The following is an 18,071-nucleotide window of genomic DNA, read 5'->3' as shown; positions in this document are numbered from 1 at the left end:
CACGTGTGCGCCTCTACATCGACCAGTATATATGTACGTACACGTTCGCGGCCAGAATGACAACGCTACGTACGATTCGACCAGGTGGGTCCCGATTGTCAGGCACTTCCTTGCGTGCGAAGATGTAGCTGGTGGGTCCCAGCAGTCAGGGGGCGAAATACGGTGGCCCGTCCGGTGGGTCCCGCTGTCAGGTGGAGGAATAATTATTTTGCACGTAATAAGGAGGCACTTCCTTGCTGCGCCCATGGACCTAGCTGTCAACCTCTCCACGTACAATCCACGTTCGATGGAAGCCGTTCCTTGACCACGTTAACCATGCCGCGCCGAGAGCACCAGGGCAGTGGACGACGGCGAGGCCTAGGAAGGGGACGACGCGGAGCTGGGGAAGACGCGACAGTGGATGCCCACGCATAGAGGAGTATGAGGGTTCACTGGTTCGCTGCAATGTGAGGCTGCCATTGCCGCAGAATAACAGGGGGTGTGGTTGAGTAGAAGGATGGCCTGGCCAGCGATGGGAGTAGTAGGGTGCGGTGAGGCCTCCGCCGCATCACAGCCGGCCACGGGAGGCAGGAGCACGAGGCACGACCGGCGCTGGTTTGGGCGGCTGGAGCAAGAAGACCAGAGGTTGAAGAAGCACTACGGCCGTTGGATGGACATCGTACGGTCACTGGAGCTAGAATCATGCATATTGACTAAGTTGACAAAGCCCTCAGCAGTGGTAATAAGGAGGCACTTCCTTGCGTGCGAAGATATAGCTAGTGGGTACGAGCTGTCAGCAGTGGTAACATTTTTTCGTGAAATACAGAGGCCCTTTCTGTGGGTCCCTGATGTCAGGTGGAGGAATCATTATTTTGTGTGTAATAAGGAGGCATTTCCTTGCGTGCGGCCGCGGACCCAGCTGTCGGCCTCTCCACGTAAAGTCCACTTCAGATGCATGTCGGTCGTTGACCACATTGACCAGGCCGCGCCGAGAGCACCAGGGCGGTGGACGCTGGCGAGGCCTAGGAAGGGAACGACACGGAGGCAGGGAAGACTCGGCAGTTGTTTCCCACGCGGAGGGGAGTACGACTGTACGAGGGTTTACTGGTTCGTCTGCCGTCGCCGGAGAATAACAGCAGGTGTGGGTGAGTAGAGGGATGGCTAGGCCAGCGATAGGAGTACAGTGGGACGGTGAGGCCTGCGCGGCAGCAGAGCCGGCCGCGGGGAGGAGGGAGCAGGCAGTCCCGCCAGCGCCTGTTTGAGCGGCTGGAGCAGGAAGAGCAGAGATTGAAGAAGCACGACGGCCGTTGGATGGCCATCCAACAGTCACTGCTTGTGCGTCAACCTTTTTTTAGGAAAGCCTCAAATATGTGGAAAATAGCATACAGCCCATCTGCCATTATTTCTAATAATTTACAGCCTATTTGCTAATTATTAAGGTTTTTCTTGGAGCCCATATTCTTTTCGTTAGCATTACAGCCCATATTGTGGCCACGGTTAAAAAATTATACGAAATTTTGCATATTTCGGTGCGGTCTGAACTTTTTTTAATCCCGAAATTTTGACTCACATTCAAACCGATTTTAAAAATAAATGTATATCAATATAAAATCCAACAAATTATCCACGCATAAAAATTAATGTAATTTCAAATCTCGAAATGAAAAAAAGATATTTGAAACTAATTGCCGGTTTGATGTGTTTTAAAAATGTACAGCCCATTTCTCATTACTGATGGGCCATTTTCTCGGCCAGCCGAATGAAAACTCTCCTCGTCTTGAAAGATTTGCAGCCCAACAGGCCTGACAAAGCGACTTACTTGGCAAATCACAAAAAAAACTGGGATGTGGCCGTGGACCCAGCTGTCAGCCTCTCCATGTACACTACTCTTCCGATGGAATGTTGTTGACCACATTGACCACGCCGTGCCGAGAGCACCAAGGTGGTGGACGACGGTGAGGCCTAGGAAGGGGACGACGCGGAGCCAAGAAAGACGCGGCAGTGGATGCCCACGCGGAGAGGAGTACGAGGGTTCACTGGTTTGACTGCGGTGTGAGGCTGTCATCGCCGCAGGGCCTGGCTAGTGGTGGGAGTAGTAGGGGGCGATGAAGCCTCATCGGCAGCACAGCCGGCCACTGGAGGCAGGAGCATGCGGTCTCCCTGGCGCTGGTTTGGGCGGCTGGTGCAAGAAGAGCAGCGATTGAAGAAGCAGCAGGACCGTTCAATTCAAATCCGACGGTTACTGCTGCTAGAATCGTTTGTTGACTAAGTTGACAAGCCCTGCGTACGCGTCAACTTAGTAGGCCCACAGGTCAGCCTCCCAACCGGTGCGCCCCAGATGTCAGTGGGAGGAATCATTTTTTTCGCGTAATAAGGAGGCAGTTGATTGCGTGCGGCCAGGCCAGCGGAGGGAGTAGGGTGGGCCGGGGAAGCCTACGCGGCATCACAGCGGGCCACAAGAGGAGGGAGCAGGTAGTCCCGCCGGCGCTAGTTTAAGCGGCTAGAGCAGGAAGATCAGAGATTGAAGAAGCACGTCGGCCGTTGGATGGACATCCAACACTAACTGCTGCTAGAATCGTGTGTTCACTGACAAAGCCTTATGTAAACAAGTCAGCCTCAAAATCTGTGGCGTGTACAGCCCATTTGCTATTATTTTTATAATTTTTACTCATTTTCTAATTCATATGGAATTTATTGCAGCCCGTTTTCTATTTTTAGAATTGCTGGCCATTTTCTGGTTAGTACCAGGGTCAAAAAATTAACTAAATATGTGGGAAATTTTGAAAATTAGCAAATTTTTGCTGGGGAACGAAATATTCTTAATCCAAAAATTAATAGCCATACTAAAACAAATTTAAAAATAAATTAGTACTATGTCATGTTAAATCCAATGAAATACGTATAAGATATCAGTGAAGAACAAAAACAAAAAAAGAAACTTATATCCCATTTGCTATAAATTTTTTAGAATTTTCAACCCCTTTTGATATTACTTTTAACAGACATTGACCATACTCTTAAGCCAGGCCGGAATGCATCCCTCCTCATCTTCAAAGATTTGCAGCCCAGTAATTCGGAGAAAACAAATAGGCCTAGCTTGGGTATTCTTCAAAAAGAAATATTGGGCTACCTATTTTCCCAAAGAACTAGTGCATGAGCATTTAGCTTTATTTATTTATTTATTTATTTACTTATTTATGTTTAGGGGACCATGAGCATGTACCTGGGTCGGATTCATGTCAGATCCTCCCTTCCAGTTAATTATGGGCTTCTCTATTGGGCCTTCATCAGTGGGCTGCATGTTATCAACAAGTGGAAAATGTGTTCCGAGTTTCAAAAAAATGTGTTCCGTACAATAAATAGTATGCGCTACGTACGGTACGGGGCACTAAAGGATTGAACCATGCAACGACTTCCAAAACATTGTGTTTGTCGTTCTAACAACACATTTATTCAACCAACAGATGAAATATACTACTGATTGTACATTGAAAATAGCAGCAGTAGCAACCAGGGCTGGGGGTGCAACAGAAGCAGTAAGCAGGCCAGAAGAGTGAAGACGCAGTTCTCTGTTCCAAACCAAACATCAGCCACCATTACAAAAGGGCTACCAAGAAAGAACAAGAGTATGCATCAAACTAAATAAAGATCCTACTACACCAAGTATACGCATCTAACTAACTGGCTCAGTTAGACGTTACTATTTATTAAGCTGTGGAGATTGGCTGACGGCTTGAACCAGATGGGTGCCTGACGGGGGAAACTCCTGCCAGCAGGTCGAAGTCTGATACTTGCGACCCTCTCTCCTACTTTGGGCTGCAGAGCGTGGCGGCACATATCAGGGTATGGTGCATGCGGAGACGCATGGTACGCTGTGTACACACAGTTTTGCCTGATGAACGAAACCGCACTGCCATCATGATCCTTGCCGTCGGTTATCTCCTGGTTAATTGGATAATTCAGTCCGACAAACAAAGAGCGTGTACCAAGGCTACTTACTAGCCTCCAGTCAAAAATTCCTGAAGGCCCAAAGAAGTTGGGATCCTGCTCAAAGACCTTGCAGTGACTGTGATTGTATTCCGTGAAACAACACGTCCGGTACGTGCGAACGATCATCAATCTTTCGTCGTTGTCTGATCGAGCCAGGAACCACCTACAACTGCCATGCCGCTTTTCTTTGAAAGGTTCTGGGATTAGGAAGGGTAGGGACACCAGGAGGCCTACAACATCATATCAAGTTGGAGTCAAATAAAAAAGGGCTCTTGGTTTAGTCAATCTTAAGAACAGCATGTTATGAGCATGAGTATTTTTTCAGCAAATGTTGACAGTAATATAAGCAAGCCATCATGATATCATAGGAAAGTAACATACTGCTGTAACAGCCGTTTGTAGCGATGACTGGAATAGGCCAGCAATACGTCCAGCCATAGAAGGAGTCGACAGCATAAATGAAGCCCTTGTGTTCAATGGCATCAGAGAACCATGGAGGATGTATGATCCTGCGATGGACGTGCAGATTTATCCACTTACCGCAGTGACCTGTCAGATAGGCGAGACCGCGGTTGAAGAACGCAATTAGCCTGAAGTCTTTATAATTCATAGATCTTGTGGGCACTTGGCAGATTGCAACCTTGAGCAAATCAAACTTGGTATCATGTTGGCTACTGTAAGATTCTGAGCATTCTGGGCCGCGGTGCCAAAGCAGTGCAGTGTTAATCGAAGGAAGGGGGATCAATCGTCGGGTGTAGACCTCCACGAGCATCCAGCTGCCGCGACCATCGACGAGCACCATCCAAGACGTGTTCATGCCGACCCAGTACATACCGTTAATGTAGTTGAGGCTGGTGGGGATCGGATCGCAGTCAAGGGGGTTGATGCTCGCCACCCTACGATCGTTATGCTGCGTGATATGCTATTTCTGAAGATCAGGCGGCATCAACAAGCAAGGAGCTGGCTTAAAAAGCTCGGGCCTGAGGGCTTTGAGTAAACAGTACAGTCCCGACGAGCATGCGGCGAGCGTCATGGTACTGAGATTGTCCACATGCGAAACAATGAGCTTGATTACCTCTATGGGGAGCGAATTTCAGCCACTCTTTCGGCGGACGCTGCTCGGTTTTGCCATTGTTAGTGCTTGGGTTTCGGACGAGGGGGGAGGCGCCTTAGCGGGGATGGAAGATTGGACGAGATTATGTGCGGAAAAAGATGGAGAAGCGAATATGTGCTGTGGGAAGTGGACAGGTGATGATGACTACAGCACGCCGCTTGACTTACGAGACACATACCAGTAGCGTACGGTCATGTCGATGCCAGACAACTTGCTTGAGTGATCACAGTACTGGTACTCCCTACAATGATATGCCCTAACTTGCTTGAGTAGAGTAGTAGAGTAGGACTCTGCTCTACTACTAGCACCGGAGGAGTAGTATATTCTAATCTAAAATAGTTACAAACTTCAATGCCCGATCGTGGAATGACTACGAACCGTGCTCAAAGACCGTGTCTACGTGGTGTTTGGACATGGGCGACAACCTCAACGCCAACGGTGCTGCTCCCGTTGCACCGTATGTGTTTCTGTCCTTCCTGTTCGAAATCGTGGTAGAATTCATGATTCTACTCTGTATCCTACTACTATGCTAGTCCACATGATTAGTTTCATCTCTGTTATAGCCTTCATGATTTATTTTGTGCTTATTCGGATTAAATCTCGTAGTAACTTGCTCATATATTCAACTGGCGCAACGTCCCCTACAACCACTCCCGTTTCATGGACGCCCTGGTCGATGTTGGAATTTTGCTAGTAGGCCTTTATAAGGTGGGCTCTTCTACCACTTGTATGAGCATGAGAAGAGGATACCTACACGTGCGCTCCTCCTCCTCGCTCGCCTCGCCACTCCACGCCTCGTCACGACGCGCCGCGGGTTGCGGGATTGAGCCGAGCTGAGGACAGAGCTATACTCCCACGACCTACCCGGCCCGCACTATATAGTTTCTCACCATCGTTCCAGATCATTGCACCGCCAAGCAAGTCTTCTCCATCCCTCCTTTCGGTGTGCACCGGGAGAAGGGACAGCAGGCCTCCGGAACCCCGCCTCTCATGATCCTGTACGGGAGAGGGGCGATCAGGTTTTTGGGGAGCGCACTCGCTCGACTGCTGGTAGCGACGACTTCGTGAACAACGACTTCTTTCCCGACCTCGGCAACCTCATCCTCGATGACATGCACGACAACGTCAACACCGGCAACCAGTGAGATACAGGGTGTAGGAAGCGGTTTGGGAATTTGCATGCCTTTCCAACCAGTGAGATACTCCGTACAAAGTACGACAGAGAAATAACCACAGAGAAGGAAGCTAAAAGTAAACAATCAAACGAGCATTTTTGCATTTGTTTTGCATTGAATCATTTCACAAGCTTGACTAGTGTTGTTTTTCTACTTTTACAAAAACCGCATCGTAATGTTAAAACGTGCATTTGCATGTACATAAGTAATAGTAGTACTCCCTCCATCTAGGTGTATAAGTCTTCCCTCCTTCTTGGTCACGGTGCACAACCGAAGATGACTTATTGACCTGGACGGAGGGAGTAGCACAGTCTGCAAGCATATATCGAGAGAGACGTATAGTGCGATAGTATATAGTAAAGTTTGTGCTATATGCACGTACTTGCAAAATGCGTACGAATACACATGGTTTTCAAACTTTCCTTTTTACATACTTAATTAAGGATGCTAAAAATTCCTGAACGTTCGGGATTTATCATTTGCGTCCCAAAACTAATGAGATCGCCTTACGAAACAAAAATTATACTCCTCCTAAAAGCCACAGCCCTCGCAGGAGCGCTTGCGGCGCGCCACGAGTGCCCTGGTGCGCGGCCATTTCCCAGCGCGCCGACACAACACCTCTTCCTCAGCCTCGCAACTCGCGAGGTGCTGATTGGCGGCTTGCCGGCGGGCGAGCGCGATCTCACCGGTGTGGTGATCCGGCGCCAACAGGTACTCATCCTCGCTAGAAGCATGCACCCGGTCCACGTGCCGCCAAGCGTAGATGAGGCGCTTGGGCCCGACTGCACTCAGGGCGTCGGCACGGGCGTCCTCCGCCACCCTCACGGCCCTCGCACGAGCCTTCTGCCAAAGAGCCAATTGCCTGACTCTCTCGGACACGACATAGGCCTCCCAGGCAGCTTGTTCCGCAGTGCGTTTCTCTTCCTCGGCCTTCTTCTCTGCCTCTATTTGGCGCGCTCTGCTGGAGGCAAAGCCTCCCACAAGGCAACATCCATTTCTTTCCAAAGCTCCTCAAGGCTGGGGGGGCTCGGCGGGCGGCGCGGCGTTCTCCTCATAGCGGGGAGCCGACGCGTCCTCCGGCGCGCGTGCTGGCAAGATTGGGAACACCGACGCGTCCATCTCGACGCGTCGCGGCGAGGAGCGGAACGCCGACGCGTCCTCCTCGACTAGTGGCGGCGAGGAACGGAAAAGCGACGCGTCACGTCGCGGCGAGGAGAGGAACGCCGACACGTCCTCCTCGACTAGTGGCAGCGAGGAATGGAACGGCGACGCGTCGCGTAGCAGCGAGGAGCGGAACACCGACGCGTCCTCCTCGACTAGTGGCGACGAGGAACGGAACGGCGACGCGTCGCGTAGCAGCGAGGAGCGGAACCCTAACGCATCCTCCACGACTAGTGGCGGCGAGGAACGGAACGGCGATGCGTGACCGTCCGCGCGGTGCAGCGAGGGGCTCCTAGGGCTTGGGAGGGGCGATGCCATGGTGGTCGACGTGAGAGGGAGGGGGGAGATAGCGATGAACGTGAACGTGAGGGGGAGGAGATAGTGATGTTGTGGGAGGCGCAGTATTTATAGTGAGCAATGGTACACCTATGTAAGATATGGACTGAGCTGCACTGACTTAACTGCCGGTCCAGTTGCATCACTGACATGTGGGCCAGACCCCTGTTGGGTCCATATGTCAGTGACCGAATGCACCTGCAGTTAAGTAACAGCTACATGGGCATATTTGTTGGAGTAAATTACGGGGGAGCGAAGGGGTGGAAATATTGCTGGTCACAACAGAATGGACGAGCGTGGGGGGAGGAGAGTCATGCATACAGATTTTTTTCACATGGGGTGGAGTGGTGGGACCGCCGGAGGGAGAAGGAGAGTTTGGCAGGCATATTGTTTCCACACATGGAGAGGAAAAGATTTGGAGACGAACGGGCTTCCTGCAGGTATGGGGAACGGTGCATAATAAGTCATCTTGCATGCCGGGCTAGGTATAGTCTCAAGTCATTAAAAACAAACACGCCCCGCACATGTTCATATTTCAAGGTGCACTAAATTATTGCATGCGATGATTAAGGCTGGCCATAATGGTGGTATCTTAGCTGGTATCATGCACACGGGAATAGCAAACATGCTGATGTGGCAAAGAATTAAAGAAGAGAGGGGGGTTAGAGTAACTAGTGTTCATGCATGCATTGGTAAACACATTTTTTTGTGGAGAACGACAGCACTAGTTGATTACTTTTGCAGAATTCAAAAACTATTCCACAATGTGTCAACATTCACAATGTCAAATCAATATTTTTACACTCATATAGAACATAGTTCTTATACTCATTATAATCATTACTCCCTCCGTCTAGGTGAGCAAGTCATCTTAGATTGTGCACCGTGACCAAGGAGGAGGGGAAAACGAGAGATCTTAATGTTTATTTGCTAATTAATAGCATTGCATGCAATGAACTAACCACTGCATGTCGTGTTTGGTAGTCTCAAGTCATTAAAAGCATGCACACCCACATCTCCTATTGGTTGATATGTCAAGAAACAAGAAACGAGGTAGAAGTTAATGCACCGCGCCTAAGTGTTTTGGGAGTATTGTAGATATTAATATTTTTAGTATAAAGTAGTACAAATGCCCGTGCGTTGCACCGGGCGAAATATTAAATATAACTTGCTGCATGTGCCATTATGCAACACTTTTTAAATCCAATTTTTACAAATGTCGGAAATAAGGTTATGTTGAGTATTTCTTTTTGGACAATGAAATTTGGACGTACCCTAACAATGTTCGACATGACCTATTTCACCTCTCCGATGAAACAGTAGTTGTGTATGAAAGTCTTTCAATCAATAATATTTATTGTTGTACAGAAAACATGAATATTTTTAAATTTGAGAAGGTGTTTTTTAAAAGAAAGTGATAATGTTTTTAGAATGGTATCATTTTTATGGTCACAAACATTTTTTGGAATATTATATTTCATTTGTAATTTATTATGCACTGTTTTTTGGGCTTGGCCCATTGAAATATTTTTATTCACACACACAGGCAATACGCACGAACTTGATCTTTCTTCCCGTTCCCCATTCTCCTTCCCCACTGCTGGAGAGCGCCGCCGCCTCCCTTGTCCCCGTCGTTCTCGGAGGCCAATGGTAGGAAATATAGCGCTTCCAGTGGCCGCGTCATGTCTTCTGACTGCGCCGCCGGGACCTTGGGCGGCTCCTGCTTCCTCCCTGTTCCTTCCCATCCCACCTCCAGCAGGCTCCAACCATGGCGGTTGGTGGACGAGCAGCCACCGTCTGGAAGCTTGTCCTTCGCATTCAACTTGGCAACCCCTCCTTTCTTATGCTCCAACCTTGGTTAGTTGTGGCAGTAGTAGTATAGTTAGCAGATTCAGATTTGCTTTGATAGCTAGTCTTTGACACTTCATGATTAGTTACTAAACAATGTGTATAGCCCAAATGGTAGCATGTAGTCAGCATGAGAAAGATCTCTATTGCTCGATAGTGTACTGCTTACATGTTCAAGCATCTTAATCCTAACAAAACAGAGCATCACAATTGCTTCAGGAATATGCAACGCTATACTCCGAGGCCACCTTCAGAGAACAAATCAGAAGATCTTGCAGCATGTCGAGTCAACTCACGTACAACATTAATAGGTATTTTATATCCAGTTATCCACTATGAATTACTCTCTCGTGTGTGTGTGTGTGTGTTTCTTCTCTAGATACCAAGAATCATTTTTCGTGATTTACATTTACACACAAACATCCAATCTTACCGACACACATGTCACTCGCATGCCTAGCTGCCTGACATGTTTTTGTGACAGATTGCTTGGCAGTTGCTAATCTATCCATGACGATGAACGCACATAAGTTTTAGCATGGCAAAAAAACGAGATGGTAGCATTTGGTTTTGCCAGGGTAGGGAAGAGCTAGGACAAAAAGGAGCTGGTGGAGATAGCTTAGCCTTGCATGCAAGAATAACATGTCGAAAGCTGGGAGGAGATCATGTGCGGATTGTGCTTGACTGTAGACGGACCGTCGAGCTCGAGTTTGACGAGAGGCGGCATAGCTCGGACAAATGCCTTCATGAGTAAAAAAATGTAAAAACTTCAAATATTTGTAGTCATGCATGAGAACAAAATTGTGCTAATTCACGAAGCTCATGGTCTGAACCTTAAGAGGCATTATTCTCTTGTCTTGTCAGCGTGCTACATAACCATAGTCAAAGCTCAAAAGTTGTTGAACCGTTATATGCCTGGATGCAAATTTTAAGATAGATTATTGCTTGTTTCATGGGCTCATGCAAGCATAGTATCATTAGCAATCTGGAGAGAGAAAAGCAACATTAGCAATGAAATGATCACATGAGACTGCATGCTTGATTTAAGTTGCAGAATAGCAGAGCACGCATACTCTTGTTTTAACATATATATGGCCCCATAACTGAGTGCAAAAATGGTAGGATAGTGCGCATATTCATTTATTAGTTGCTTAATCTGACAAGAAAGTAGAGATGACAGTGAGCAGAAAAAATCTAAAATATGTGGTAACTGAAATAGGCCTATTTTAATGGTCTGCATTAAGAGATTATGAAAAATGCATATGCATGTCAATCCAGCAAAGCTTCCACCCAAGCAGTCGAGCCTCTGGATGTCTGCTTTTTGGTGCAGTGGAAGTTGCTCGCTCACCTGAAGGCTCCTGGTCTCCTGGAGGTGATTGATTGGAACGGCAGCTGCCAGAACCGGAGCGCGACAGGTCAGAAACACAAGGCCAACACTGTAGGTCGCAGTCACAGTCACAGTTGCCGACGCCGGCTTCGATGTCTCACCCTCATCGTAATCCTGGTTGTCCCCTGCTTAGCCATTCCCGATGCCCGTCCTCATGAACTCCCATTGGCAGAGCGTGCACCAAGCACCATGGCCTCTCCTCCCAGGCATCTATGTTGGAGATCCTCCTCCACCTCGCTGCACCAGGCCTCTCTATATATGCAATACCAGTACAACAAAACATCAAAATTAGCAACGGGGGCATAGCAAACACATTTGACACCCCACAAATCCTCGACAATTATCAACATAAACATACAGATACCCCGCTACCCACCCCGAGTTGGTCACACCAATTTTTGGATAAACGGATGGTTTGCTCTACATTACATATTTCAGTCAGAAGTATAGCACATCAAATATCATGAGTGATCCAAGTTGTTCACTTGCACTTGCAGGCTAAGAGCTTTGAGATTTTAGTTGGCAGGTAAATAGGGAATTGTCTCCTAAAGTTCATATATGCTACTATAAAATAGTTTCAATAGAGGTTCTGAATTTTGATGTATTAAAATTATCATCATTTTAATGTGGGAAAAATCTTAAAGTTATATGGTGAGCTACTTAATTAAGAGCAACCTCAGTTTTGATGGTATCTATGGCAGAACTTGTCGAATTGTGTAGTCCAAGTAGCTAGCTGCCTTCAAGAAAGAAATCTACAGTGGCACATCTGCTCTCTGAATGCATTGGCAAGAAACAAAACAACACCTAGTACCATCCATCTACTATGGCCGTTTCATGTAGTTTAACTAAGCACTAACAGGTAATTATATAACAGAAAACTTGGCGCGTGTCACTTAGCTTGGGCAAGCAACATACCTCGTCCTCTTGGTTAGTCCAAACAAACTGTACGCTGAGCCTCAACTCACCACCTGCACATTTTACGACATCCATGAAACGAAAAAAATAAACATAATTGTCAACCAACAAAACCAAAACACAAATAGAACATCAAATTTTAGCATTTACTCGCCTTCTTTCACCAATCCTAGAAGAGCTGCCAAGTACTCAGTCTTCTAGCGCCTACAGGAGATTAGTCCTGCTAGATTTTGCACAGAGCAACGAAAGAGAAAATCCAACTCAGAGTCAGTTTAACACGCAAGAAAGGAGTGACCAACAATGGACGAACCAATTGCCATCCCAACAGCTGCAAATCTCGCAAAGGCGGACATAGCAGACAATCCCGTGTCCTAGCAGGAGCAAACAGATGCAATCGTTGGCGCTATACCCATTCTAATCGCCATGAAAAGGAACAATGTAAGATCACCAGCGGCAACATCAAGCCCCGTGTAAGTCCGTTCCAATCACACCCCAGTGCACAACACATGGACGGTGCGTACAAATTAGCAACGGCAGAGCCAGCCAGTGCCCACCTCAACATTCACCCCGTCCTCCGCAGCTACTACCCAACATCCAGGCCCATGACCCTCCGGATCCCGCGGGAGTCGTCGGTGCCCGTCCGGAGTGGCGGCACGGAGAGGATCAGGCGGCCGCCCATGGTGGGGAAGGAAATTCTCCCGGAACCTTTGGTGGCACCCCGTTCCACATGCCCACCATCCTCCCCCATCTCTTAATTTCGGCTGAGAGGCAGGCGAGCAACACCTGCGTGCCTCCACCCTCTCCAGCGCTTCCGGTGGAGGTCGAGGCGGACGGGGAGCGGGGATGGACTGGCGGATCCGGCGCGCCTCAACCGGGACGAGCTAGTCCCTCACCGCGTCACCTTCTCCTCTCGCTGACCGTGGCAGACGCGGCACCGGATAGAGCTCCTCCTGGCGGCTGCTAACGGGAGGCGAGGGAAGGCACGGATAGAAGAAGATAGAAGATATTTCCTTTCTTTTTTACAACCCGTGCACTTTAGTACCGCGGGATTAATACCAGAAACTACAAGGTTTGCTTTGTAAAATTTCTGAACAAAACGTTTTCTAACGTAAAAAGGGACTGTGGGTTCAGTTGTCCAAAACCACAAGGACCATTGTGTAAAAAGGACACGACGGTGAACCCGGAGACTCAATCTATGTTTTATTATTACTAGGACATATGCCCGTGCGTTGCAACGGGAGAAGAAAATATCACATCCCTTTAATTGCTCTAGTCCATCAACCTCCATCCGAATCATATTTCCACAACCTAAAAAGAGGTTGCATTGTTTAGACCTGTGTGGAGAAAACATATGTTGCAATAAATCAGGATTAACCGGGTCACCGATCTATGCCCAGCTCATAATGACTGAGGAATGATGAAGACAACATGTCTCTGTCTAAAGAGCATAATTAGTACAATAAACAAATCAGCACCAGCAGCCTAAATTGTACCTTCAAATTAAGACCTAGTTTAATTTGATAGGGCAAAAATAATCAGTCAATTCATCAAACATATAGTCAATTTTCTATAAGAAAACATATAATCGTCCACTCAAGACTGAAAAATGCAGTTTGAAGGGACTGCCCAATCTACATAAATCATGTCCATGTTTTGTACATTGCCTAACATTGTCTAACCGTTGGCTTAGGCATAGTCTAACAAAGATTGCAAACTGCTGATAAGTGTTGACATGTCGTTGGTTTCTTGACTGAAAAGAAATTTTCAGTCATAGTGATAGCTCCAGCCAACAACCGGAAAAGTAGTTTCATTGGATATACGCGTCCAACAGTCCAAAGAGCGACTCCATAGGAGCAGTATGGAACATCATCATAATGAAATATATCCTATTAGCAACATGAACAAAGAAGAATGGCACACTTAAATGATGGGGAAGAAACATGAAGTGTTTCTTACAGTGTGAAAAATAAATTCTTCCTTAACTGGTGCAAACACATTATTGCCACACTGGGAATAGATTTGTTGCTTTGCAAGCTAAAAATCTCCCTCCGTCCATGTAATAACATCTTATATTATGGTGTACTTTTTTGTTGGTAATAGCACATAGAGCATAATATAGACAACTAAATCAATTTAAAAAATTGGCATGTTTAATCATGTAATATCATGCACCTACACTGAAGAAAGAACAATGTCAATCTTGAAAGGGCACTTATCTTTAATAGAATTCTCATGTTCACCTGCACCGTGAAAAGACTGGAACCACATATAAATGCCATTATCCAGTGAATGATTTATCACATCCTGGATGCTTTGCATCTACGGAAGATAAAAATATTTCAACACAGAGCAAGATAAATAGCACCTAAACCAAAGTAGTAGAGGATACTCGGGTCATTTGCTTTCAGATATTTCATGTTCACTGTTGTTATCTTTGCAACTTGATAGATCTCTTGGATTAAATGAGGAAGCCCACTTGTGATGCCACTGATGTTTAGCTTCTGAAGAAACTCTAGATAACAAACTTAAGTGTGTTTCCCCTACTTTAGTAGTCCTCTGATCAGCACCTGACGGATGTTCGATTGCGCATTGACAAAGGTGTGTATGCAGTTTCTCAATCTGGCAAAACATACCACTTAATTTGGAATTTCTACCATGAATAACTACACCAAATTTGCAATTTCAGCAGCTGAGCGATGTTGGCTAAGCCCATTCTTATTGCTGGAAACTTCAACATGAGAATAACTCCATGTTCTTGCGTTGCAACGGGTGAAAGTAATCTAATATGTGCTCACTAACGTGAAAATTGTGTACACAATAATCTAATATATACAACAAAAACAATTTTCTTAATCGGTTGAGCTCAATGCCAAGCGTAAAAAGCATTTCATTGAATAACCAATTGATCCGTTGGTATCCTTATCGCCACGGCTCATCACAGCAATACCTTTCGTTACCAATTAAAAACAAAGACCAAAACAGATTTCCCAATGACAGAAAAACTTCTTAAATGTTAATAGTACAATCCACAAAACAGTTAAATGTATATAAGAGCAGGTGCACATACAAATGAGTTGCAGCATAGAAACAAGCATAACATGTGCATTCTAACTTTTCAAGTAAGAATTTTTGTTGTGTTAGTACCTGATTCTGGACAGACTTGGCCATCTTGCAGAACTGCTTGCGCGTTAGAGTCTTGTGCAACAGCTTGGCATGGGTGTCCTGCTTCTTGGTCTTGCTCGTGGACAGGACAATAGCCTTCTCCTCTCCCGCTGATGGCTGGACTGCCACGGTCTTGCTGTTTGTTAAGCCTAAAAAACCACATCAGACCACAGCAAGTTAGCGCCTTGTAGAGGAACTAATAAACAGCTTTGAGCCCGCCAAGAACAGTGCAAGTGTGAAGAGCTATGGACCTGAGAACTTGTAGTAGCGGACATTGTAGAGGTTGTTGGGTCCTTGTGAAACTGGACCTTGGCGTTGCTGTTGCCAAACTGCTTGATCAAGAAGCACTTGCTCTTCTTCACAAGCTCCCAGACCAGAGACCTTGGAACGGTAGTGATTTCTCTGCTCTCACCTCTCTCTCGGATGTGCACAGGAGTCCACCCAACGCCATGGCACCCGTAGGAAGCCGCGCCGCCGGGCCTCCACCACATCGCCCCTGCCTCGTTCTCGCCCGATCGGATCACCGCCATCGCGCCAAGTCCGTCGCCAGCCGCCGCCTTTGCCTCTGCTTCGTGCCCCCATGCTCGCTGACTCCTGCCGCGCTGCTCTGCTTCGCTCGCGTTGCCCTGGCCCCCTTCTGCTCCATCCACGCGAGGTGAACGAGCGCACGAGCAGCGCCCGGTCCAACCAAGAGGAGGACGAGCAGGGACAAGGTGCGTGAGGGGAAGCTTCGATGGCTGGGTTTGCCGGCCGGGTGGAGGAGACGAAGGCGGTTCACGCGCTCGGCAGCAGAGGAGGTAGAGTTACCCGATGCCATGCCGCGCCCGCCAACCGTCATGCTCCGAGCTCCGGCCGCCTTCCTTGGAGATCCACTGTCTGAGAGCCACTTCCCACCGGATCCGGCGAGATTCGACAGGTCCTTGACGACCGCGCCACCACAGGCCCTTGCAAGGCCGCCGCCGGTTTAGCCTCTCCTCCACGCCTCTCCTCGCAATTATGGAGGGGTGCGGCCGCGGCGGCGAGATGGCGGAGGTGTGGCGGCGGCGGCGACGGCGCGAGGATGGCGTGGCTTGGGCACGGGTGAGGGATCGAGGAGGCAGATGCGTACGGGAGGCCTCTGCGTACGGGTGTTTTGTTTTTTTGTTTTCCAGCGAATCGTTTTTTCTTTTGTGTATGGATAGACTGCGGGTTAACTCCTAAAAAGCACAGGGACCTTTGTTTAAAAACGCCGCGACGGTGAACCGGGAGACCCAATCCGTGCTTTATTATTAGGGAGAGATTATTAAAAATAAATAGGGAGAGATTTAGTCGTGGGATTGCATTGATGCCTGTCAAAGCATTGACAGGTCTGCTATGCGTGACCTGAAGATGAAAGCGTTGAGCATCTCGAAATTGATCAACAATCTTCAATTGTCAAAGATTAGCCGTTCGGCCAATAAGGTGTCACACTTAATCGCTAAGTATAGCTTTGATAATAGATTAGATGGTATTCTTGTAAATAATGTACCGCCATGTGTGGTAAATATTGTATCGAATGAGTGTACTGGTGTGGCTGGTTAATTAATATAAGGTGGTGTTCAAAAAAGTATAAATTTGGTCAAACACTTTGCAAACGATTGACGGGAGTAAAAAGGACCAGAGGGAGTATCATGCATGCGGAGTAGGCAAAAAATTGCTTGTCTAAAAAAAGCAAAAAAATTGCTCATTTATAGCCGGTCGAAGTCTCAAAGGGCGCGACCGCGCGAGGGAGGCGAAGGTCGTGGGAGGCGCGACGTTTGACGGAATTAAGTGAAGTTACATCCACACACCGGCATGGCGTGCGAACAGGCAGAAGCTATACCGTCAGGCCTACGATATGGGTCTAGTAGACATGACATCTAGTGGGTCCCGCATAGTTCTCGAAAACTCTTTGGGGGCTTGCAGCCGTTTATCCACCAGGCAAGCCAGCAACCCCACGCCGTTCGCACGCCCTACTCGTCCCCGTCTTCTACCTTACAACAGTTCGCCTCCAGTCGTCCCGTCCTTTCACATTAGTTCGCTCCCTGTTTTTTTGCGGGATACAACAGTTCAACTTCTCCTAACCCTCCTCCAAAATCCATGGCCTCCCAAATCTCCATGGTCGCTGCTGAGTACCAGGTTAGAGCCATCACCGGCGATCAGTTCATCGTCATCTACACACGTGGATCCGAGACGGTGAAAGCATGGCTTGCTCGCTTCCTACGCATGTTCAGTTCAACGGATGAGTGGGTCGCTGGGCTAGATGTTGAGTACACCACAGTCCTGGGACGAGAGAAGGATCTAAAGGACGAAGAGAGGAAGAAGCCCGTCGTGATCTAGGTTTGCGTACATAACGTTTGCTTGGTCTACCACATATGACATGCCGACGTTGAGTGCCAGGATTTTAAGAACTTCCTCAAGGACAAAAGAGTGAAATTCGTTACTGTAGGCTTTAATAACGACAGTGACATCCTGCGTCGGATAGGTATCGTTGTAGGCCAGCCCTTCGATCTCCAGAAGGCAAGCCTAGTGTCCTCCTCTCAACCTTCATTGTTGACCCTGGCAGCAGCCATGATTGATCCTTCATACGCTAAACAGAAGAAACCTCATCACGAGTTTCATCATGCATGGGAGTCGAAGACATTAGATGAAGATCACATCCTGTACGCAGCAATAGATGCCTACCTTTGTTTAAATATCTACAAGGGTTGGATGAAGAAGCAGAGCCCAGTGTCCGGTTCAAGCAAAGAAGCGTCAGCGAAGAGGAAGAGGAAGAGGAAGAGGGACGAGGACGAAGTCGAGGACGTGGACTCGGACTCCAAGTAGGTGGCAGTGTCGTCGCTCATGATGGTTCTACTGCAGTGTCAAGCGGACTAGTTGCTTATTAGTTTATTTTCAAGGGTGTGTTGTGCTGAGGCCCCAGCAGAACTATGTTTATGTTCTTTCTCGTTATTTGAACTCTTTAGTACGTACAGTGGTACTAGTACTATGTCTTACTACTGTTCTT

The 18,071-nt window shown here is 47.6% G+C and overlaps 1 long non-coding RNA gene, 1 other non-coding gene and 1 pseudogene across 3 annotated transcripts; all 3 read right to left on the bottom strand.

Annotated features, from left to right (window-relative positions):
• Positions 1-9,725: 9,725 nt before the first annotated feature.
• LOC119315503 lies at positions 9,726-11,963 on the bottom strand. Of its 2 annotated transcripts, none has more exons than XR_005152772.1 (4): positions 11,906-11,963; positions 10,952-11,242; positions 10,437-10,588; positions 9,726-10,345 (listed from the first exon to the last, which is right to left on the bottom strand). It is a non-coding gene; the product is annotated as an uncharacterized LOC119315503 (long non-coding RNA). The 2 variants fall into 2 exon arrangements; XR_005152771.1 differs by having other exon boundaries at positions 10,437-10,518.
• Positions 11,964-14,709: 2,746 nt separating this feature from the next.
• LOC119315742 lies at positions 14,710-15,597 on the bottom strand (annotated as a pseudogene).
• LOC119319729 lies at positions 14,764-14,850 on the bottom strand. The gene has a single exon (XR_005154596.1). It is a non-coding gene; the product is annotated as a small nucleolar RNA R24 (small nucleolar RNA).
• Positions 15,598-18,071: the final 2,474 nt, after the last annotated feature.

This window comes from Triticum dicoccoides, chromosome 6A (assembly GCF_002162155.2).
Source record: "Triticum dicoccoides isolate Atlit2015 ecotype Zavitan chromosome 6A, WEW_v2.0, whole genome shotgun sequence".
Lineage (NCBI taxonomy): Eukaryota > Viridiplantae > Streptophyta > Magnoliopsida > Poales > Poaceae > Triticum > Triticum dicoccoides.
Note: the sequence above shows the minus strand (reverse complement) of the source record. Positions and strands in the feature narration are given on the sequence as shown.